The following is a 26,011-nucleotide window of genomic DNA, read 5'->3' as shown; positions in this document are numbered from 1 at the left end:
ACAGCCGCCGGCTCCCTAGCAACGCTAGACGCCGGGCGCACGGAGCCGCTCAGACCCTAGCAACGGGGACGCCACGGTCGGACCGCGTTCCCCGTTGCTGGGTCTTAATTAATCAGTTCAATTGTATCCTGGCCGTGCAGCATGCAGCTGCACGGCATGATTATGTGATTACCCTGTCTGGATCTTGATTGGAGGGCTCCCAAATTTAAGCACTCTCAGGACTTCTCACAGACGCCGGTGATAGCTTCCTGTTTGCTGTGTCAGTTACAGAGAGTTTCCAGTCCTGCTCAATCCGGTTGTTCCTGTCCTCAGTGGTCCTGTACTCGGAAGTTGTCATCTATTCCTGGAGTCCGACCGAGCACCTTTAACATCCTGTGGTGTTCGTGAGTCGCGGCTTAGCCGTGTGTTGCGGCTTGACCGCTTACTGTTTATTATTTAGTTTCATTGTGTTCCGGAGCTTTTGCGGAGGATTCCGCTCCCACAAATCCACTCTGGTATCCAGCGGTGCTGGATAGGAGTAACGGATCAGTGGATCTTTGGTTGTCCTTTTCCCTGGCGGTTTGTCCGCACATACTTTTGGTTTAAGTTAGTTAGCTTGTAGCCCCTGGCCTGGTTGCTTAGTCAGAGGGCCCCTTGTTATCACCCTGTCTCGGATTTCCCTTTGTCTCCCATTAAGACCTGAGGGGGCATCGAAGTTGGGCAGACATAATCCGCCCTTCAAACGCGGCTGCCATGGGCTCAAGCAACCATAGTCTCGCAGGGGATTTCTGATAACACGGGCGAGACAACGGAGTTAGGGCGCCAGGGGTTACTAGGCTTTCCTGCTCCCGTAACCAGCATATCTTTCCAGTACTCAGACCTCTGCCATAAGATCTCCTCTGGTCTGGAGTACGGGAATCATAACAGGTGCAGGCTCATGAGAGCCTACTGGTGTGCGCCAGGATTCTATTCTCATGCAGGTAAGAGATCAATGACCTGTCTTGCTTGCTTGAGGAAGAATATTGGTAAAGCAATACCAACAGAGCCATCCCATATCCCTCCTGCAGGTGGATCTTTTCAGGAAATACAAATCGACTTTGTACAGTTAACACCCTTTAGGAATTATTGTTATGTATTGGTGTGCACTGATGTTTTCTCAAACTGGGTAGAGGCATTTCCTGCCGCCACGGATGCTGCTGTGGTTACCGCAAAGAAAAATTGCGCAGAAATTTGTGTGTAGATAATGGTACCCCTAGAAGTAGGAGCAAAGCTTGAAATTGTACTATTGTGATCATAGATACTGCCACTAGTATTATGTAGCTTCAGAACCACTCCCAGATCTTCACTTAACGAATCACCCTCTTCGAAATTTGGTTTTGTTTTGGTATTTGTGTTTTTTTTTGTTTTTTGTTTTTGGAAGACAACCTTATGTCATGATTGATCCGCACAATGATCAGAAATACACCAATGAGGTGACAGTACAGTACCTTATTGAGATGAGCCAGCATTTGAGAACTTGACAAAAGAACTTGAAACTGTTGATTGCTGGTATGCCAAATACTAACTGTCTTGATTGTGAACCAAGAGACTGTGTGATTGTTCTTACGCTCAGGTTGCCTAATAGACAGGTGGGAAGGACCATACCAAGTTTTGTTGACAGCACTAAAGGTCGCTGAAAGAGAGACTTGGGTCCACTCGTCCCACTGCAAGAAAGTCGCTGACCCGGAGAGAACTCGTGACAAAGTAGTTTATTGCTCACATTCATCGAGTTTGTGTGTTCCAAGTGAACTGTGTGTTCAAAGAGCAAGGCAAAGAGATCGCAAAAGTATCACCAGAGACTCTGTTCCTTGAAGACTGAGAGGCGGCACTGTTGAACACTACCTGAGCGTACTAAAGGATTGCAGAAAGACCAGTCATTGTAATTGATTTGTTATGAACAAGAGTTGTTTTGTTCTATTTCTCTTTTCTCTCTTTCCCGCTGACAAACATTTATTTTTCAGGATATTCTATTTTTGCGAGGTTTTTTTATGAGGAGTCGAGTGTGGGACTGGAACTGGTTCTGGAGGAAGGAGTGATTTCCTTATAGGATCCCAGGATTAGCCGATCAGTTTGTTAAAGTCAGAGAAAAATCAAAGTTCTAGTAGTTATGGAGTTCAGAGGTAATCAGTAACAATCAGACAATGGCTATTCACACATTGCAGATAAAGAGCTCATTAATATATGTGGAAGAATGGTTTATGAGTGGCTCTCCCTGAACTCCAAAGGTTTATGTTATTTAGGAAGGACACTACTTATAACCCTTGTTCAATGATTACAGACCTAGTATACGTTCCAGAAATGGAAACAATGTTCAGAAAATGATAGGAATATGTAGATCATGAAAATTTTATATGTCACTGTCATGATTTGTTTGTGTCTTATTCATCTACCCAGCAGAACCTCAATCGAATCCAAACATCAGTGTACAAAGACGTAGGTACATGTATGTGTGAAATGTTCGTCGCAAATCAGACATTATAGGCCAAAACACTGTCCCAGCATACTCTATAGGTTGAATGTTGTCCCACACCCAACCAGTGGTCCCGTGACCACCGAGTGCATAAAGAGGATGTCTCGTCCTCCTCCCTGTCTTCCCCAAATATAGTCAAGTGTCTGATTTGCGAAATGCATACATACTTGTGTCTAGGTCACCGATTATTGTATGAAATATTTTTTTCTTATGTTAATAATTGATGGCAGTTATTGTTTACTGCCAAAGGGTGGACTGTCGAAGTCAAAAATATTACATAAAGAGAACATACAAACTATACACATTATGAGTCGCTATACTTGCAAATACGCGCAGCGAGCACAGCAATATATGGTAACACACGCATTTACACGGACATGCAACAGAGATGGATTCAACACTTATTTCATACAGTACATAATTATAATAATATCAAGCGCCAGACATCATGATGTATATGTATTATTTGAACGAAACAAGATAGACCTGTCATATTTACTATTAAAGCAACCAGATTAATGTGTAGATTAATTTGATACTTGTTATTAAGTTATAGGACATTGCAACAAATAGTTATGATTACATGTATGAAAGCTAAAAATCACTCTTATTAGGACAGTGGACAGGAAGCTCAGGCCAGCCCCTTTGGATGTCTTCAAGGCTGAACCTGATTAGCATATACAAAGAGACTAGTGACTCATCATGAATCCCTCCCCCAAAAACTAGATAACACACTTGCTGATCACACAGGAGGGCAGTTGCTTTTCGGTCTCAGAGGAAGATGGAGTTCCAGCATTACTTTACAGAGAGAGAGAGATATAAGATACATTGAGGGAATGGTATTGTATGCTGGCATGTAACTGTAACTGTATGTAACTGTATGTTTTAACTGCTTACTGTGTGAGTGTAACCATGTAACTATAGGTATACTGTACTTTGTAATATATTGAATCCATATCCTTTTAATAACAAATATATACATCAATGAGCTTTGGAACTCAGATAATGTGTGGGTGTATTGTTTTCTCTTATGGAATGCAGTGTTTTGCTATGTATAGTGCACATTCATGGCACATGGTATTAAGATGTGCAGGCGTTTACAATATATATTAGAGCGGGCATTTTAAATATTTGTGAGAAAGCAATTTGCAAGTTCTTGTACATTAACCAGGATGTGGTGTACTAGAGCATAGGCACGAAGGCGTGATCCAAACAACAGAGATTGTAAAATTAAAAAAGTATTTTATTCAGCACGCAAGATGGTATAGTTAGCAGCAGTTGGTAATAGACTCAGATAATCGATATCATAGATAATGCAGTAATTTAGGCATAGGGACAGAGGAAATGCTGTAGCAGATGTAACATCGATGGAAAGATGTAATATCGGACGTAGTGTGAACCATTAATGAAGTCTCAATATGGGTGAACACACAATAGACTTTAAATGCAGTGTGAACCACTGATGAAGTCCCAACATAAATAAGCACAGCAGCAGACTTGGATGCAGTGTAAACCACTGATAAAGTCCCAATTAGAATGAGCACAAGTTAACTGACCACTGGGGATGAGATGGATACCGATGATAATGGATATTGGTGCGGAGCACCACTGTAGCTTGAGATCGATGGCGGAACACCGATGGAGCTAGAGATAGATGGCAGAACACCAATGGAGCTAGAAATCGATGGCAGAACACCTATGGATCTGAGTATCGATGGCGGAACACCAATGAAGCTAGAGATCGATGGCGGAACACCGATGGAGCTGAATATCGATGGTGGAACACCGATGAAGTTAGAGATCAATGGTGGAACACGGAGCTGAGTATCGATGGCGGAACACCGATGAGCCAGGCAGAGCTGCAAGCTGGATGGAACTCCGGTCTCAGGACAGAATGCAATCTCCTGGAGCAAGGTAACCTGGAAGCAGCTGAGAGCAAACAACCATACAGGGAATGACAATCATAGCACTGTCGACTAGGCAGTCCTTACCCAACATTCTTATAGCAGCCAGTGTGCAAGGATTGGCTGGGATGATCAGCTGGACAGCAGGATGCTCAGGGTAGGCTCACTGGAGTCAGATGACCAGATCAAACATGGCATCCCCATGTTTGGTTTAGGAGGGAAACTATGTTTGTGTTACATGTGGCTGTATATCTGCCACACTATACAGTGGACGCAGACCACGCTGATAGCAACTGGGTCTGGAGCATAGTGACACTTGAGAGGTAAGAATGTCTGTTTAATTACCCGGACCGTGACACCAACTAACCAACTCCTGTTATTTTTCAAACACAGCCTGTAACATGGCAGTTAGGAGCTGGTTAGCTGGTACATTATCACTCCCCACTTTATCACTTTTCAAGGCTCAGTACATCTCCCCCAAATATGTTAGTTTTAGTAATATTAGGGACTTATCTAATGGGTTTCATCTAGACGTAGGAGATGGCCTCACAATTTCTGCAGTTTTAATCTGTTTTTATATAGTTATGAACCCGAGTAAGAGGGTTGGGAATGATATGCTGGTGCTCAGGATGCCGACGGTCAAAATACCGACTGCAGCATCCCAATGGTGAGATTCCTGACAGAGAGAAGGTAAGCATACTTACCTTTACCCAATGACCCCCAACCCTCACTTCCCGCAACCTAAACCTAACCCCTTCCCCCCCGCAGCCTGACACTAACCCTCATCGGGGGTGCCTAACCCTAACCCCCTTTCCCTGCAGCCTAACCCTCCCCTGGCAGCTTACCTGTACAGCGGCCTGCAAACACTCGTTCAGGATCCTGGCGGTCGGATTTCGGTGCGGGGTTGGTGTTCCTAGTTGGGATGCCAGCATTCTGAACATTATCGGGATTCCAGTGTTGGTATTTCGACTGCCAGGGTAGAACCCTTATTTTTTTGTATTAAGATAAAAAGACTAAAATATAGTTATACAAAAGATGTGTTTATGTAAATAAATGAATCTTCACATTAAGCACATATTTAGATGACTATATTGTAGATTTGATGTTTGTGTTAATAAATAAATGTTTTTGTTTGAAAACATTTATTGATGATTTAGTATACAGTAGTTATAATTGGCAAAATGTAAAAGCCTGCAAGCTGCTGGAGGTATGTGACTTTGTGCGAGTCTGCCTGTATTATTAAAGTGGCAATCGAAAAAAGGCAAAACCAACCTGGTTTTGCCATGTAAATAATTGTCACTTTAAAAATATGGGCAGACTCGCACAAAATCCCATACCTCCGGAAGCTTTGTAGGCTATTACATTTAGCCCCATGTTTATGCATTCAAATATTATAGGATCTGTTGCGAATGTTCAATTTGATTTGATTATGCATTTCGATAAGATCTCTTTGAATTCTATTATTCATTATTCACCTTCCTTATGGTGGTGTGGTAGTTCTGGATGCAAGAAAACAAAACTAAAAACGCATGGCCAGTATATTAATTTACATGACATAATTACCTCTTTTAGTTGGTAGTTTAGTGTTTCACATTTCGCCACTCACAGAGCTTTCGTGGATAAACTTTCTCTGTTGCCCTCATTTAATAGAAATCCATATTACTTCAGCTGGTGCATTATAATATGCACAGCTTAACACAGAATACAGGTTGACCCCGATGGGCATTTTGCCTCTTTTCAACCTCACTAACTAAATACAGACCAGAAAGTAAGCAGACTGTCAGGATAATATTAAAACCACCTGCCTATAATTGTGTAGGTCCCTCTTGTGATGCCAAAACAGCTCCACAAGACCTCTGAAGGTGGTATCTGGCAGTGGCACAAATACATTATTAGCAGATTGTTTTAATTATGTAAGTTACTGGGTGGGGCCTCTATGGCTCGGAATTGTTTTCCCAGCACATCCCACTGATGCTTGATCGGATTGAGATCTGTGGAATTTTGTGCCCAAATCAACACCTTTGCCTCAAACGACTCCTGAACAATATTTGCAGTGTGTGAGGGAGCATTATCTTGCTGAAAGAGACCACTGTCATCAGGGAATACCTTTGCCATGAAGTAGTGTACTTAGTATGTAACAATGTTTAGCTATTTGGAACCTGATTTAACTTCAGTTGCAGTTTTGCTAAATTAGAAAAGCAACTGGCTAGAATCGCATGCTGTTGGCCGTCCATCACAGGTCAAGGCCTCCCAGCACGCTAATGGTGGCCAGTGATGCAATTTCAATTCAATTGTGATCGCATCGCTGAATAAGGGAAGCCTGGCTGTGAAGGCATGTGGCCATTTTTTTAGTTGCAGTGGCCGCCCTGAAAACGGGCCGAACCTGCCCCCATTTTTTCCTCCCCATCCCCACAATGCCACGTTGCCGACCCCGACCACCCTGCGAACACCTCTGCCTGTTAATCAGGCAGGAAGTACGCATTACTGAGATGCGATCACATCTCCCTGCTTGTGCATGCACAATGTGGCCACTGCGCGTGCGCACTGGGCGGAGAATCATCAGTATGTGATTGCATCATTGATGCGATCCACACTGAATAAAGCCCTTGGTACGTGTCAAAGTAACATCCATATGAATGCCAGGACCCCAGGTTTCCCAGTAGAACATTGCCCAGACCATCACAGTGCCTCCACCAGTTTGCCTTATTTCCATAACGCATCCTGGTGTCATCTCTTCCCCAGGCAAACAACACAAATGCACCCAGTTGTCCACAGGGCTCAGCAAGGGCCCTCTGGGCAGTCTGTGGCTATGCAGCCCCCAACACAGAAAACTGCAATGCACTGTCTGTTCTAACACCTTTCTGTCATAGCAAGCATAAACTTTTTCAGCAATTTGTGCTACAGTAGCTCTTCTGTGGGATAGTATCAGACAGACTAACTTTCTATCCCCACGCACTTTTATGAACCTTGGGTGACCATGACGATGTTGCGGATTCACCAGTTATACTTCCTTGGACCACTTTTGGTAGGTACAGTACTAAATAATCACTGCATACCTAGGAACACCACACAACCTGTTGTTCTGGAGATGCTCTGACCCAGTCGGTTGTCTAGCCATCACATTTTGGCCCTTGTCAAAGTCGCTCAGATCCTTAAGCTTGCCCATTTTTCGTACTTCCAACACATCAATTTCAAGAACTGACTGTTCACCTGCTGCCTAATATATCCCACCCCCTGACATGTGCCATTTTAATCAGATCATTACATACAGTATATAATATATATATATATATATTTAAATATACAGTGCATGTATGTATATATATATATATATATATATATATATATATAAAATAAAAATGACAGTAGGTAAGGCACTCCATAAATCCAAATTCTCACAGGCCGGTGCCCCCGTATACGAACAAGTATAATGGAGAAGGACGTGGCACTCACGGCATAATAATGCTACATCACTCAATCAATGCAGTATAGCAACATTTCAGTGGTCCGCCGCTGTCGACGGGCTTTGTTAAAAGCATGACGACAGTGGCGCAGACCACTGAAACATTGCTATACTGCATTGATTGAGTGATGTAGAATTATTATGCCGTGAGTGCCACTTCCTTCTGTTTAGATAGATATATATATATATATATATATATATATATATATATATGTGTGTGTGTATATATTGTATATATGTGTGTGTATATATATATATATATATATATATAGCTCCAACCTATTTTCCAGATATTAATTAAACGTTTATTGCAATATGTGAAATAATACAGGAAGTGATGTCAGAGCTTAGACTGGGTATAAACTCAGTCCTGGTCAGTTGCTCACCACCCCTTGATGAAGTCAGATAGATGAAACGCGTTGGGTGTACCTTAGTGACTCTTCATACTAAGATAAGCTCCAAGCTCTCATTTTTAAAATTCTTATATGATTATTTTATTCATATTTTACATATATAGTTTTTTATAGTCTTTTTCCATCGCTCTTTCTCTGTTATTTTGTTTTTTACTCCTTATTTTTTATTGTGTCCCTGATATATATGTATATTGATCTTTACTTTTTTGTTTAGAATAAAAATATTGTTATACATTGCCAAAAACAAACGGATTCTGGCTTATTCCGCTTAATATTAAGATATATAACATCTAGTCCCTGCACCTTTTTATCTCCATTTTTTTTAGCCTTCATTTACTAATGTTTTAAACACCGTGGGTCGCTGTCATCCCTATCCCTATATCTATCTATCTATATAGAGAATATATATATATACATACAAAGGCTGGTATGGTCGGCACTCCCCGTATAGATGTGCAGCTGCCCCGGTGCCTTCCTTTTGGAAATGTAGAAAAGAAGTGTCCTTCTAGAGAGGGGTGTGCTTCAACCCACTCCCAATGGTGAAAGAACAGGCGGCACTCCAAGGACTTGTGAAAACTCTATTGTATTAAACAAGTGGATCAAATAAATGGCATATCATGGCCGACGTTTCAGCGCCACGCAGGGCGCTTTTTTCAAGGCAATATGCTGTGAAACAGAACAAAAAAACATAACAGTGAAAACGTACCTTTTAAATGTGTGTACCTCCGATCACGCCGTGGGAGCCGGCGTCCAGCGGGGTTTCCGGTAGGCGTGCCCATCACGTTACCAGGAAGTGACATCACTGGTAACTAGGCAACCGCGGGCGTCCCGGCTGCCGCTGTCATCCCGCTAGTCCTGGCGGAAAGAGCAGGGGTGATAGTATAAACTTCAAAAGTATGTGCGGGTGTGATAACACTAGTAGATTCACATTAAATTCAAAAGCAGCGCTGTGGTAAACACACAATGTAAATGTGTGATGTCTCGAGTGGTTGTGCAAATAGCAAGTGCCCAGGCGCTGAATGGTGAAGGAAAGATAAAAAAACTTTAAAATCAATGATACAGTAAACCAGCACTGCCACTAGCCGTAAATAAGTAAGTGGTTCATACATATACGTTGTAATGATGCCCATGATGGAAAAGATAATTTTAATATGCAAAATAAGTATCGGTGTCTAACACCAAAAGATCCCATGGGCAATGTTGTGACGACTGATGCCAATAATATTAATGTGTGCAACAGCACACTAAAGATAGCTGTCAGACAGATGCCCAATGTGCTTTGGAGAAATGTCTGACAGCACTAGGATTGATGTACGTGACTGGCGCCGAGATCAACTAAGACCAGGCTGTCAATCAACACGAATGATAAACGTATGATAAACGTATACTCGTTCATGAGACTCTCTGATAGGGCTACATACAGTTAACAGTGTATTGTGAGAAAATATGTCCCCAGGTCACCCACAGTCCCGTAAAAAGTCTCAAGGATTTCACAAAAAGATGCTCCAAGCGATATGCTCGTTCAGTCCATCTGGTGCCAATGTGGACAAGCGATGAATCCATTCAATTTCTCTTTGTGCCAATGCTTTAGCCCGATCGCCACCTCTAGTGTGTGGTGGAATATGATCTACTATCATATGCCGCAAGTGGCACACTAGATGTTGTTCATTTTTTAAATGGCGGGACACCGGTTGGTCGTTAGGTTTGCCCTCAAGGGCTGCCTTGATGGCAGACCTGTGTAGGGCCATTCTCTCCCGGAATGTACGTGTAGTTTGTCCCCACGTATAACAAACCACATGGACAAGAGATGACATAAATCACGTATTGTGAAGTGCAAGTGACATAGTGTCTAATTCTGTACTCCTTCTTGGTTTTGGGATGAATAAAGGTGGGGCCTGTGTCCATGTGTTTACAAGTGGTACACGATAGGCAACGATGACAACCTGGTGTCAACGAGATCGACTTTGTTTGAGTAACATCAGTTTTAACGAGCATGTTCCGTAAGTTTCGTCCTCTCCTGAAGCAAGGCATAATGGCTGTGGAAACATGGTAGAGATGAATCCGTACTTACGATGGGCCACAAGGCACGTGTTGCCCTCGTGATGACTGAGCTAGCTGTGGTGTATTGGGTAATGAATGGCATCTTTTATTGGATTGTGGTCTCAAAGAGCCAAAGAGCTGATTTCTTGGAATAGACAGCACTTCTTGCTTGATACGTGCCAACTGACGTCGATCATACCCCCTCTGTCCAAATTTGAAGATTACCTGATCCAGAGCTGCGGCAAGTTGTTCCCTGTCACTTATGATCCGGGCCACTCGCAGCATCTGGGACCTAGGGAGACCCCTCTTGAGTGCCGGAGGATGAAAGCTGTTGTTCATTAGTAAACTGTTGCGGTCAGTCGGTTTGTGATATACCGATGTGACAATGGAATCACCACGGATGTCAATTAATACGTCCAAGAAATGAACTGATGTGCAACTAGATTCAATGGTTAATTTAATAGGGGTGTTGCTGTTGTTAATGTCCCTATGTAAGTCTGACAATTCAGAAGGGCTCCCCGTCCACAGCAGTAGGAGGTCGTCAATGTAACGTTTGTATAGGAGGGTCTTTGCTTGTATAATCTCGGAGCCAAAGAATTGGCGTTCCAACGCAAACATATACACATTTGTGTAGCTAGGTGCCACGTTGGATCCCATTGCAAAACCGGTAAGTTGCACAAAATATTCTTCATTGTGTAGGAAGTAGTTGTGCGTCAGTGTATATTCAAGGAGTTTCAAAAAGAAAGGGATGTTTAGTGCACAGAAATTCTCAGCTTCCAAAAAGCGTTGCATGGCTAGAAGGCCCTGGTCGTGTGGTATGACAGTATATAAGCTTTGTACGTCCATCGTACATAAAATGGTGTTCTTAGGCACTCTTAAATATCCTTTTGTGGCTGGCACTCGAAAAACCTCCAAGGGTTAATTGGCTCTGGTGCTCTCCAATGAGGTTTGCACCTCCATGTATATAGCAGATATAAAAGGCGGCACTCAGAGACTTGACTTGTGCAAAACAAACTTTTAGTGCAAAAACTGCAGGTTACAGCATCAACGTTTCGGGGCGCATAGTCCCTTCATCAGGATAACCCCCAAAGTGAACAGTTACCAACATATATAGGTGCACTCACCCCTGTAATCTCCCCCATGCTGGTCACCGCTGCTCACATGTCCCGGGCTCGGCTCCGTCCCCCTGGGCTGTCTACTTCCCCCGGAAGTGACGTCACGGGTCCCGGCTGTGTTGCCATGGTAACCCTGTGCAACAGACAAAACCTGTCATGGAGCTGGACTGCCTGGTATCACATCAGTGTGCTTGAATGAGAGCCAATAAAGTTTTACTCATTTCAATATTCTGATTACTCACAAAAGTGCCTAGTACATATTTACACATTACTCAGTGGATAAATAAAATAAAATAAAGTATAAATGTGCTTATATCTCTCCACACCACAGTGTTGTTATAAAACAGTCAATTAAAATATAAAAAAATCTCAAAATGCTACGTTGCTGTAAAAATTGTCTGTGACCCTAAAAACACTGCATACATAAAAAATATATGTTAAAAAATACACCACACCTCGTGTATTAATACTAAACACAACTGTAAAACTAATCTCTACATTCGTGACATTATCCCAACCAATATCTCGTTTATCAATATATAAACAACCACCTCCATAGTGTTATTACTACTATAAGTGTTCATCTCCAAAAGCTAGACCTGTTGTCCCTGTTGCAGCCCGCTCCTAAGCAGGAAAACCTCCCACATATCACATATTGAACATCCCCTGTGCTAACATATAATTTACCCCCTAATCAAAAACAAATAGTTGCACAGTATACAATAACATAAAACAATAACATTTAAAAACAATAATCCATATAGAGCACATCAAAACTCTACACAGATGGAAAACAGCAAACATTAAAACAGTAAAAGATTCAAAATTACATCAGTAAAAGATTCTAAATTAAACCGGCTAGATGTACAAGGTCCCTGTTATTCACTCTTTTTAACTGTGCATATAAATCACTAGGCTATGGGGACCCACATCTTATCCACAGGGATCTTTGGACCACATGTTTCCCTCCACTGTATTATAAGAAATTGCTTAAGCCCAATGTCTCATTGAGACCTCTGGGTCGAATGGTATTTAATCTGAAGATCCATCGGGTCTCCAATTGGAGCAACTTCTGTGCCCTATTGCCCCCCCTGATGGACTCAGGTATGTGGTCAATAATGCGGTATTTCAGTGTAGCCATTCCATGTTTGAGCTGCGCAAAATGTCATGCCACAGGCTGATCACTAGTGCCACCAGATGACAGTGCAGTTCTAATCGCTTGTCTGTGCTGTGCCATCCTAACTTTAAAAGGACATTCTGTTTTGGCCGCATGGGCACATAATCACGTATATAACAAATTTGGAGTGGCACGACAGTGGCCAGTTGATGGTATATTTTTTTGCAGAATGTGGGTGTGTAATGCTTCCTCCGGGTGACATATAGCTGCACGTTGTGCACCCGATGCACCTGTAGCATCCATTAGGCCTGCTCAGGAAATGTTGTGGAACGGCCTTCTTGAATTTGCTAAAATCGGTTTTAACCACAAGTTCCTTAATATTTTTACCCCTCCTGTAACTCGGCATAATTTGTGTATTTTTCAATGCCTTAAGGCAGGCATTCCCAACCACAGTCCTCAAGGCACACTAACAGTGCAGGATTTAGTGATATCCAGGCTGCAGCACAGATGGTTAAATCAAAATAACTGAGCTACAAATTAAGTCACCTGTGCTGAAGCCTGGATATTACTAAAACATGCACTGTTAGTGTGCCTTGAGGACCGTAGTTGGGAATGCCTGCCTTAAGGTCTGGGTCTGTGGTAATAATTGGCCAAAGTGCTTTGGCTTTTACAATGGTATGGCGGCTATTGGTGTCATGTGTTTAACCAAGGTAATTTATTTTGTTTCTTTTTGATCCTAGTTTTAGACAGTAAGTATGATCTATTTTGGGCACACGCTTTACTTCTGGCACACTTCAATAAAAATTTGGGGTATCCCCTTTCACGAAACTTCTTTTCCATAATATCAAGTTGTGCTTCTAGGTCTGTAGCTGTATTCGTGATTTTACAGACCCGAAGAAACTGGGAATACGGTAGGCCTTGTATAGTTAGAGTGGGATGGAAACTGCTATAGCTTAACAGCATGTTCCTATCCGTAGGCTTAGAGAATAAGTTAGTAATGATCTTATCTTCATTGATTCTGATGGAAATATCCAGAAAATCAATGTGGCTATGACTGCATTTCATCGTGAGCTTAATGGTGCTTTCGGAATCATTATGTTTTGTAATGATGTCACGTAGAGCCTGCTCACTCCCTGTCCAGAAGATGAGCAGGTCATCTATGTACCGGTAGTATAAAAAAATATGCTTAGAAATGCTGGGATTCTCAAAAAACAGTCCCTTCTCAGTTTCCCACATAAAAGTGTTAGCGAAGGCCGGAGCCACTACTGACCCCATCGCACAACGTTACCTGCCTGAAGAACTTGTCCTCAAACAGGAAGTAGCTGTGCGTGAGGGTAAATTCCAATAATTCAGTGAATAATTCAATATCGGGGCCCACGTATGCCGTATTACCAGTAATGAGCCTTCTCACTGCCTGTACACCCTCCCCATGGGGAATGCATGTGTACAGGCTGGTTACATCTATGGTGGCCATAAGTAGCCCAGCGGGTACTTGATCCAGATGTAAAAACTTTACATTAGAGTCCTTCAAATGTGTGAAGGTTTGCTGAATGCAAGGCTGCAGATATGCATCCAGGTAAATTGCTAAAGGTTCGCACAGCGACCCCCGGGCAGATATAATCGGTCTCCCCGGTGGCCGCTGTGCGTCCTTGTGTATCTTGGGTAATGTGTGAAACACCGGTACCACTGGATATGTATTGAACAACTTATGTACCATTGTGCTAGCAATAGTTCCCTGTTCACAGGCCTTCATTAGGATATTAGACAATTCTGCTAGATATAATACTGTGGGATCTTTAACCAAGGGGCAATAAGTACCTGTATCACTCAATAACCGATGATATTCAGCAATATAATCAGTGGTGTTAAGAATAACTATCGAGCCCCCTTATCAGCCCCTTATGATAATGTCTTGCCTTTTACTCAGCGCTTTAAGGGCTACATTTTCATCCCTTGATAGATTACTATACACTTGTTATGTATGGTCAGTACCGGCTGCTCCCAATAGTCTACTAAAGGTTTTTAATGATGGATTATTGGACACCGGATCGAATTTAGAACTAGGACCTAATTTCTTAATTCTTGCTGGACAGTTACTCACCCCTGTTGCTACAGGGTTTTTCTCAAAGTGTTCCGTTAGTTTTAAGGTGCGGTGCAGTCTAAAAGAATCAATTTTCCATTGGAATTTATTAGGTCTGTTCGTCGGCACAAATGAGAGACCTTTCTCCAAAACGCTTACCTCACAGGGGGACAAAGGGCTGGAAGACAAATTGAAGATTAAGCTCTCCTTATTCTGGGTGGTCGACCTCTTCGTTTGCCTTCTTGTCTGCCCGCCCCGTCTGGTGCGCCTGCTTCTCGGGCCGCTAGAATTGCCCGAGTCTTTACCCCTGAATGGGTAATGTGAATTGGCCCTCTATTCACAGTCCTCCCTTGGTCGTCTGAGTCACTGGCCGAAGTGGTTCCACCGCGTGTCGTCGGCATTCTGCGTCGAAATCTTGGTACTTTATTGGTAGAGATGTTACTCCCAGTGCTTCCCAGCCAAGTATAGACCCGATGCTGGGCATAGTCTTGTTGTACTTTGACTAGTTTCTCCCGTTTGAATTTCAACAAGTCAATGTGGTACTGCTCCACATGTTTGGCCAATGTGGCAAGTCTGGGTTGTTCCGCTGTAAAAAGCTCATGATGCTATGTCTCATAAGTGCTGATTTTCCCTTTAGTTACATTATACTCCCGGGTTGCTTCCTCTATGACCAGCAAGAGGAGGTCCATGGAGCATTTGTTCAAAACTGCAATCCATCTCTTGCAGAAATTGATATTAAATCTTCCAATAGTGGGGGCATTATGGATGCGAAACCCCCTGGGGATTTGTTTGGCCCGATAGTAATCGGACAAAGTCCGACTGTGATAAAGAAAATCCACTGCTCTTTTCTTCAATTTAAATAGTTCTTTAAAAGCATCCTCATTAGTGGTGGCAGGGACATCTTCAAAGGCAGATTCCTTGTGGAGAATGCCTTCAGCCTCCAGGTCAGAGAAACTTAAAGTGTCAAGAGTGTCACATTGCAGTAGGAATGAGGTGACCGACCTCTGTTCCCTGTGGAGTAGCAATATAAAGTTGCTGCGAACCTATTTCCACAGGCCCATCCACATAAAGTAAAGTGCTGTGCAAAAAAGTGCTACCTAGTGCACAGGGTGCAAGGGTTCTTGGTACCCTAGGCAAAACTTCAGCCTCCATTCCCCTACACAAAAAAAAAAAAAAACATTGGCCAGCACAGGAATAAATAACAACAAACACATTTGCCCCTTTCAGGAAAAAAAGAAAAAAACACTTTGGCCTCCACAGGGTAAATAAAATACACATTGAGGCAGACACACACACACACACACACACACACACACACACACACACACACACACACACAATGACACTCATACTGTGTGTGTGCAGGGGCACACACACACTCATACTGAGGCAGAGGCACACACTTATACTGAGGCACACACACTTATACTGAGGCAGAGACACACACACACACACACACACACACACACACACACACACACACACACACTCATACTGAGGCAGAGGCACACATACTGAGGCAGCAGCACATACCCACTCATACTGAGGCACACACTCATACTGTGAGACACACACTGACATTCATACTGAGGCAGATGCACACACACTCATACTGAGGCACACACAAACTGACACTCATACTGAGGCAGATGCACACACACACACACACGCACACACACGCACACACACACTCATACTGAGACACACACACACACACACACACACACACACACACACTGACACTCATACTGAGACACACAAACACTTAATTGCATACTGAGACACAGACACACACACTGATACTGAGACACACACTGATACTGAGAGACACACACACACACACACACACACACACACACACACACTGACACTCATACTGAGACAGAGGCACACACACACACTGATACTGAGACACACACACACTCATACTGAGAAACACACACTGATACTGAGACACACACAAACACAGACTGACACTCATACTGAGGCAGAGGCGCACACACACACACACACACTGAGACACACACACACACACACACACACACACACACACACACACACACACACACTGGTACTGAGACACACTCTGACACTCATACTAAGATACACACAAACACACAATGACACTCATACTGAGACACACACACACACACACACACACACACACTGACACTCATACTGAGGCAGACACACACACACACACACACACACACACACACACACATACTGAGACACACACACACTGACACTCATACTGAGACACACAAACACTGACACTCATACTGAGACACACAAACACTGACACTCATACTGAGACACAGACACACACACTGATACTGAGACACACACTGATACTGAGACACACACACACACACACACACACACACACACTGACACTCATACTGAGACAGAGGCACACACACACACTGATACTGAGACACACACACACTCATACTGAGAAACACACACTGATACTGAGACACACACAAACACAGACTGACACTCATACTGAGGCAGAGGCACACACACACACTGATGCTGAGACACACACACACACACACACACACACACACACACACACACACACACACACTGGTACTGAGACACACTTTGACACTCATACTAAGATACACACAAACACACACTGACACTCATACTGAGACACACACACACACACACACACACACACACACACTGACACTCATACTGAGGCAGAGGCACACACACACTGATACTGAGACACACACAAACACACACTGACACTCATACTGAGAAACACACACTGATACGGACACACACACACACACTGACACTCTGGGACAGAGGCAGTGGCATAACTAGAAAATTTTCTCCCCCAAGCCAAAAGATTCTTCGGTGCCCCCCCCCCCCCCCCCCTTCATGCTCCATAATTGGGAGCAAGAAAGGGATAAATATGCGCGCGCCTTCGGCGCGCGCGCCAAAAAAGGGCGTGGTTTTGTTGGAGTGGGCGTGGTTTCGCATAAAGGGGCGTGGCATTGCAGGAAAAGACTACCTTATACCCCAGTTTTGCAACCTGCACGCCCATACGTTGGCCACCACAGGAAAGAAAAATAATTCTGATTCATGCCCCTTACATTATTTGTCATTTTTCCTCCTTATAGTAATGCCCAGTATACATTATGCCACATACTGCAATGGCCCTTAGACATTATGCCGCACACAATAATGCACGACACAATATGCACACACTGTAATGCCCCCAACACATTATGCCACACACCGTAATGTCTGTGACACATTATGCCACACACCGTAATGCCTGTGACACATTATGACAGGAATCGCAATGCCCATTATACATTATGCTACACACTGCAATGCCCCTGATACATTATAGCACATACAATGTCTGTGACACATTATGACACACACCGCAATGTCCGTGATACATTATGCCACACACTGCAATGCCCGATACATTATAGCACATACAATGCCTGTGACACATTATGCCACACACTGCAATGACCTTGAGACATTATACCACAATGCCCATGATATAGTATACCATACACCGTAATGCCTGTGACACATACCGCAATGCCCTGCCCGTTATACCCTATGCCACACATCGCAATGTCCGTTATGTATTATGCCACACTGCAATGACCCTGAGACATTATACCACATACCACAATGGCCGTGATATAGTAAACCACACACCGTAATGCCATGACACACACCGCAATGTCCGTGATACATTATGCCACACACTGCAATGACCCTGAGAAATTATACCACATATCACAATGCCCGCGATATAGTATACCATACACCGTAATGCCTGTGACACATTATGACACACACCGCAATGTCCGTGATACATTATGCCACACACCGTAATGCCCATTACACATTAAGTCCTACAGTAAGGCTTCTAATTACTTTTCAATTACCTGCTCGTTGTCAGGGGTTTCATGCACTGGGTGTCATGCTCGTTGCCAGGGGTTTCATGCTCTTGGTTCCATGCACGGTGCCAGGGGTTTTCATGCTCAGGGTGTCATGCTCGTTGCCAGGGGTTTCATGCACTGGGTGTCATGCTCGTTGCCAGGGGTTTCATGCACTGGGTGTCATGCTCGTTGCTAGGTGTTTCATGCACTGGGTGTCATGCTCGTTGCTAGGAGGTAGTCCTTGTTGCTAGGGCTGTGCTCCCAGTGCCACATATGTCCCCAGTGCCAGATATTCCCCCACGGTGCCAGGTACTTACATGCCCCAGTGCCAAATATAGTCGTCGTCCCCATGTGCCAGGTACACATATACCCCCCCAGTGCCACATATGCCCCCAGTGCCAGATATTCCCCCCCAGTGCCAGATATTCCCCCCGTGCCATATATGCCCCCCTTGCCAGATATTCCCCCCCAGTGCCAGATATTCCCCCCGTGCCATATATGCCCCCAGTGCCAGATATCCCCCCCAGTGCCAGATATCCCCCCCAGTGCCATATATGCCCCCAGTGCCAGATATTCCCCCCCAGTGCCATATATGCCCCCAGTGCCAGATATTCCCCCCCAGTGCCATATATGCCCCAGTGCCAGATATTCCCCCCCAGTGCCATATATGCCCCAGTGCCAGATACCCCCCCCCCAGTGCCATATATTCCCCCCAGTGCCAGATATTCCCCCCAGTGCCATATATGCCCCAGTGCCAGATATCCCCCCCCAGTGCCATATATGCCCCCAGTGCCAGATATTCCCCCCAGTGCCATATATGCCCCCCGTGCCATATATGCCCCCAGTGCCAGCTATCCCCCCCCAGTGCCATATATGCCCCCAGTGCCAGATATTCCCCCCCAGTGCCATATATGCCCCAGTGCCAGTTATCCCCCCCCCAGTGCCAGATATGCCCCCAGTGCCAGATATTCCTCCCTCCCCCCCCCCGTGCCATATATGCCCCCAGTGCCAGATATTTACCCCCCCCCCCCCCGCCGTCGCTTTTTGGAGGGACACGGAGGGCACAGCTCGTCTCTCCTGTGTCCCTCCTGCTGCATCATCTCCGGCGGCCGCGGGTCTAATAGGGGGAAGTGCCGGTTCGTGAGCCAATTAGAGCTCACGGACGGCACTTCTCCCTATTAGACCCGCGGCCGCCGGAGATGATGCAGCAGGAGGGACACAGGAGAGACGAGCTGTGCCCTCCGTGTCCCTCCAAAAAGCGGTGGAGGGAAGGAGACTGCAGACTGACATGCGGACGCTCGTCCGCATGTCAGTCTGCTGTAAATCAGTGGCGCCCCCGCAGCCCCTCGCCCCCAAGCCACCGCGAGGACTGCGGGGGCAGTAGTTACGCCACTGGACAGAGGCACACACACACACACACACACACACACACACACACACACACACACACACACACACACACACACACACACACACACACCCCCACTACCACAGTAGTTACCTCCAGCTCTGATCACAGGAGCCAGTCTCCCAAAGAGCAGGCAGGCCAGGCAGAGCCACAGACAGACCACGTGGAGAACTGGCAAAGTCGGGGGGCGTGGCCTAATCACGGACATGTGGCCACGCCCCCTTAAAAAAAACCACACACACAAAGCAGCAGTCTATGGAGCCGGCTCCGGCCGCCAGAGAAGGGACACGGTGACGGGACCGGCCGAGGGGGAAACCACCTCTCTGCTGCCACTGCATATCTTCTGCAGAGAGGTGGTGAATTAAACAAAATCAGTGGTGGATCCCGAGACACTGGGTAGGGTACAGTGGCCTGGAATGGCCAAAAAGCATCAGTTTCCTATCACTCGGTTTAGCAGCGTTGCAGGACTACCCCCGCAGCGCTGCTACTAGTAGTGTGTCCATTCCGCCGGGTGTCCTGCTGCTGCTGTATTGCATGTGGGATACAGGGAGGGGGACCAGGGCTCCTGGCAGCCTCAGCGTGCCGCCCCCTGAGTTCCCTGCGCTCACAGGCAGCTGCCTAAAGCTGCCTAGTGGAAGCGTCGGCTCTGCTAGTGCAAAATGATTAATCACTTAAAAACATAGAAGAAAGTTCCTGAGATGAATGTACTGTAGCAATTAAATCAAATGTTTGGTGCCTTGCCCCCGCTCACGACATTGCAGATAGTGGCTCAGCAGTACATAAATCCCCTTTTGTGGCTGGCACTCGAAAAACCTCCAAGGGTTAACTGGCTCTGGTGCCCTCCAATGAGGTTTGCACCTCCATGTATATAGCAGATATAAAAGGCGGCACTCAGAGACTAGACTTGTGCAAAACAAACTTTTAGTGCAAAAACTGCAGGTTACAGCATCATTTCAGGACGCGTAGCCCCTTCATCAGGATAACCCCCAAAGTGAACAGTTACCAACATATATAGGTGCACTCACCCCTGTAGTCTTCCCCCATGCTGGTCACCGCTGCTCACATGTCCCGGGCCCGGCTCCGTCCCCCTGGGCTGTCTACTTACCCCGGAAGTGACGTCACGGGTCCCGGCTGTATTGCCACGGTAACCCTGTGCAACAGACAAAACCTGTCATGGAGCTGGACTGCCTGGTATCACATCAGTGTGCTTGAATGAGAGCCAATAAAGTTTTACTCATTTCAATATTCTGATTACTCACAAAAGTGCCTAGTACATATTTACACATTACTCGGTGGATAAATAAATGTGGTTAAATGTGTTTCACACATTACCCAAGATACACAAGGACGCACAGCGGCCACCGGGGAGACCGATTATATCTGCCCGGGGGTCGCTGTGCGAACCTTTAGCAATTTACCTGGATGCATATCTGCAGCCTTGCATTCAGCAAACCTTCACACATTTGAAGGACTCTAATGTAAAGTTTTTACATCTGGATCAAGTACCCGCTGGGCTACTTATGGCCACCATAGATGTAACCAGCCTGTACACATGCATTCCCCATGGGGAGGGTGTACAGGCAGTGAGAAGGCTCATTACTGGTAATACGGCATACGTGGGCCCTGATATTGAATTATTCACTGAATTATTGGAATTTACCCTCACGCACAGCTACTTCCTGTTTGAGGACAAGTTCTTCAGGCAGGTAACGTTGTGCGATGGGGTCAGTAGTGGCTCCGGCCTTCGCTAACACTTTTATGTGGGAAATTGAGAAGGGACTGTTTTTTGAGAATCCCAGCATTTCTAAGCATATTTTTTTTATACTACCGGTACATAGATGACCTGCTCATCTTCTGGACAGGGAGTGAGCAGGCTCTACTTGACATCATTACAAAACATAATGATTCCGAAAGCACCATTAAGCTCACGATGAAATGCAGTCATAGCCACATTGATTTTCTGGATATTACCATCAGAATCAATGAAGATAAGATCATTACTAACTTATTCTCTAAGCCTACGGATAGGAACATGCTGCTAAGCTATAGCAGTTTCCATCCCACTCCAACTATACAAGGCCTACCGTATTCCCAGTTCTTCGGGTCTGTAAAATCACGAATACGGCTACAGACCTAGAAGCACAACTTGATATTATGGAAAAGAAGTTTCGTGAAAGGGGATACCCCAAATTTTTACTGAAGTGTGCTAGAAGTAAAGCGTGTGCCCAAAATAGATCAGACCTACTGTCCAAAACTAGGATCAAAAAGAAACAAAATAAATTACCTTGGGTAAACACATATGACACCAATAGCCGTCATACCAGTGTAAAAGCCAAAGCACTTTGGCCAATTATTACCACAGACCCAGACCTTAAGGCATTGAAAAATACACAAATTATGCCGAGTTACAGGAGGGGTAAAAATATTAAGGACCTTGTGGTTAAAACCAATTTAAGCAAATTCAAGAAGGCCGTTCCACAACATTTCCTGAGCAGGCCTAATGGATGCTACAGGTGCATCGGGTGCACAACGTGCAGCTATATGTCACCCGGAGGAAGCATTACACACCCACATTCTGCATAAAAATATACCATCAACTGGCCACTGTCGTGCCACTCCAAATTTGTTATATACGTGATTATGTGCCCATGCGGCCTATACTATGTGGGCAAAACAGAATGTCCTTTTAAAGTTAGGATGGCACAGCACAGACAAGCGATTAGAACTGCACTGTCATCTGGTGGCACTAGTGATCAGCCTGTGGCATGACATTTTGCGCAGCTCAAACATGGAATGGCTACACTGAAATACCGCATTATTGACCACATGCCTGAGTCCATCAGGGGGGGCAATAGGGCACAGAAGTTGCTCCAATTGGAGACCCGATGGATCTTCAGATTAAATACCATTCGACCCAGAGGTCTCAATGAGACATTGGGTTTAAGCAATTTCTTATAATACAGTGGAGGGAAACATGTGGTCCAAAGATCCCTGTGGATAAGATGTGGGTCCCCAAAGCCTAGTGATTTATATGCACAGTTAAAAAGAGTGAATAACAGGGACCTTGTACATCTAGCCGGTTTAATTTAGAATCTTTTACTGATGTAATTTTGAATCTTTTACTGTTTTAATTTTTGCTCTTTTCCATCTGTGTAGAGTTTTGATGTGCTCTATATGGATTATTGTTTTTAAATGTTATTGTTTTATGTTATTGAATACTGCAACTATTTGTTTTTGATTAGGGGGTAAATTATATGTTAGCACAGGGGATGTTCAATATGTGATATGTGGGAGGTTTTCCTGCTTAGGAGCTGGTTGCAACAGGGACAACAGGTCTAGCTTTTGGAGATGAACACTTATAGTAGTAATAACACTATGGAGGTGGTTGTTTATATATTGATAAACGAGATATTGGTTGGGATAATGTCACGAATGTAGAGATTAGTTTTACAGTTGTGTTTAGTATTAATACACGAGGTGTGGTGTATTTTTTAACATATATTTTTTATGTATGCAGTGTTTTTAGGGTCACAGACAATTTTTACAGCAACGTAGCATTTTGAGATTTTTTTATATTTTAATTGACTGTTTTATAACAACACTGTGGTGTGGAGAGATATAAGCACATTTATACTAGTGATGAGCACCGGAAATTTTTCGGGTTTTGTGTTTTGGTTTTGGGTTCGAACGCGTTTTGGCAAAACCTCACCGAATTTTTTTTGTCGGATTCGGGTGTTTTTTAAAAAAAACCCTAAAAAACAGCTTAAATCATAGAATTTGGGGGTCATTTTGATCCCAAAGTATTATTAACCTCAATAACCATAATTTCCACTCATTTTCAGTCTATTCTGAACACCTCACACCTCACAATATTATTTTTAGTCCTAAAATTTGCACCGAGGTCGCTGGATGACTAAGCTCAGCGACCCAAGTGGCCGACACAAACACCTGGCCCATCTAGGAGTGGCACTGCAGTGTCACGCAGGATGGCCCTTCCAAAAAACACCCCCCAAACAGCACATGACGCAAAGAAAAAAAGAGGCGCAATGAGGTAGCTGTGTGACGAAGATAAGCGACCCAAGTGGCCGACACAAACACCTGGCCCATCTAGGAGTGGCACTGCAGTGTCACGCAGGATGGCCCTTCCAAAAAACACCCCCCAAACAGCACATGATGCAAAGAAAAAAAGAGGCGCAATGAGGTAGCTGTGTGACTAAGATAAGCGACCCAAGTGGCAGACACAAACACCTGGCCCATCTAGGAGTGGCACTGCAGTGTCACGCAGGATGGCCCTTCCAAAAAACACTCCCCAAACAGCACATGACGCAAAGAAGAAAAAAAAGAGGCGCAATGAGGTAGCTGTGTTAGTAAGCTAAGCGACCCTAGTGGCCGACACAAACACCTGGCCCATCTAGGAGTGTCACTGCAGTGTCACGCAGGCTGGCCCTTCCAAAAACTACTCCCCAAACAGCACATGACGCAAAGAAGAAAAAAAAGAGGCGCAATGAGGTAGCTGTGTGAGTAAGCTAAGCGACCCTAGTGGCCGACACAAACACCTGGCCCATCTAGGAGTGGCACTGCAGTGTCACGCAGGCTGGCCCTTCAAAAAACTACTCCCCAAACAGCACATGACGCAAAGAAGAAAAAAAAGAGGCGCAATGAGGTAGCTGTGTGAGTAAGCTAAGCGACCATAGTGGCCGACACAAACACCTGGCCCATCTAGGAGTGGCACTGCAGTGTCACGCAGGCTGGCCCTTCAAAAAACTACTCCCCAAACAGCACATGACGCAAAGAAAAATGAAAGAAAAAAGAGGTGCAAGATGGAATTGTCCTTGGGCCCTCCCACCCACCCTTATGTTTTATAAACAGGACATGCACACTTTAACCAACCCATCATTTCAATGACAGGGTCTGCCACACGACTGTGACTGAAATGACGGGTTGGTTTGGACCCCCACCAAAAAAGAAGCAATTAATCTCTCCTTGCACAAACTGGCTCTACAGAGGCAAGATGTCCACCTCATCATCATCCTCCGATATATCACCGTGTACATCCCCCTCCTCACAGATTATCAATTCGTCCCCACTGGAATCCACCATCTCAGCTCCCTGTGTACTTTCTGGAGGCAATTGCTGCTGGTGAATGTCTCCATGGAGGAATTGATTATAATTCATTTTTATGAACATCATCTTCTCCACATTTTCTGGATGTAACCTCGTACGCCGATTGCTGACAAGGTGAGCGACGGCACTAAACACTCTTTCGGAGTACACACTTGTGGGAGGGCAACTTAGGTAGAATAAAGCCAGTTTGTGCAAGGGCCTCCAAATTGCCTCTTTTTCCTGCCAGTATAAGTACGGACTGTCTGACGTGCCTACTTGGATGCGGTCACTCATATAATCCTCCACCATTCTTTCAATGGGGAGAGAATCATATGCAGTGACAGTAGACGACATGTCCGTAATCGTTGTCAGGTCCTTCAGTCCGGACCAGATGTCAGCATCAGCAGTCGCTCCAGACTGCCCTGCATCACCGCCAGCGGGTGGGCTCGGAATTCTGAGCCTTTTCCTCGCACCCCCAGTTGCGGGAGAATGTGAAGGAGGAGATGTTGACAGGTCGCGTTCCGCTTGACTTGACAATTTTCTCACCAGCAGTTCTTTGAACCCCTGCAGACTTGTGTCTGCCGGAAAGAGAGATCCAAGGTAGGTTTTAAATCTAGGATCGAGCACGGTGGCCAAAATTTAGTGCTCTGATTTCAACAGATTGACCACCCGTGAATCCTTGTTAAGCGAATTAAGGGCTCCATCCACAAGTCCCACATGCCTAGCGGAATCGCTCTGTGTTAGCTCCTCCTTCAATGTCTCCAGCTTCTTCTGCAAAAGCCTGATGAGGGGAATGACCTGACTCAGGCTGGCAGTGTCTGAACTGACTTCACGTGTGGCAAGTTCAAAAGGTTGCAGAACCTTGCACAACGTTGAAATCATTCTCCACTGCGCTTGAGACAGGTGCATTCCACCTCCTATATCGTGCTCAGTTGTATAGGCTTGAATGGC

General features: G+C 44.8%; 1 long non-coding RNA gene across 3 annotated transcripts in view; it reads right to left on the bottom strand.

Moving 5' to 3' along the window:
• The window catches only part of LOC134945098 (uncharacterized), a 224,914-nt gene that overhangs the window by 129,610 nt on the left and 69,293 nt on the right, over positions 1-26,011 (bottom strand). The window contains exons 1-3 of one of the 3 annotated variants that reach the window (XR_010182043.1): positions 20,983-21,077; positions 11,433-11,556; positions 8,975-9,123 (exon numbers count right to left, since the gene is read on the bottom strand). This is a non-coding gene — a long non-coding RNA (uncharacterized LOC134945098). Of the gene's footprint in view, positions 1-8,974; positions 9,124-11,432; positions 11,557-14,779; positions 15,776-20,982; positions 21,078-26,011 lie in introns of those variants that run through there. The other 2 variants (XR_010182041.1, XR_010182042.1) reach the window with 2 other exon arrangements.

Source organism: Pseudophryne corroboree, chromosome 7 (genome assembly GCF_028390025.1).
Source record: "Pseudophryne corroboree isolate aPseCor3 chromosome 7, aPseCor3.hap2, whole genome shotgun sequence".
Taxonomy (NCBI): domain Eukaryota; kingdom Metazoa; phylum Chordata; class Amphibia; order Anura; family Myobatrachidae; genus Pseudophryne; species Pseudophryne corroboree.
Note: the sequence above shows the minus strand (reverse complement) of the source record. Positions and strands in the feature narration are given on the sequence as shown.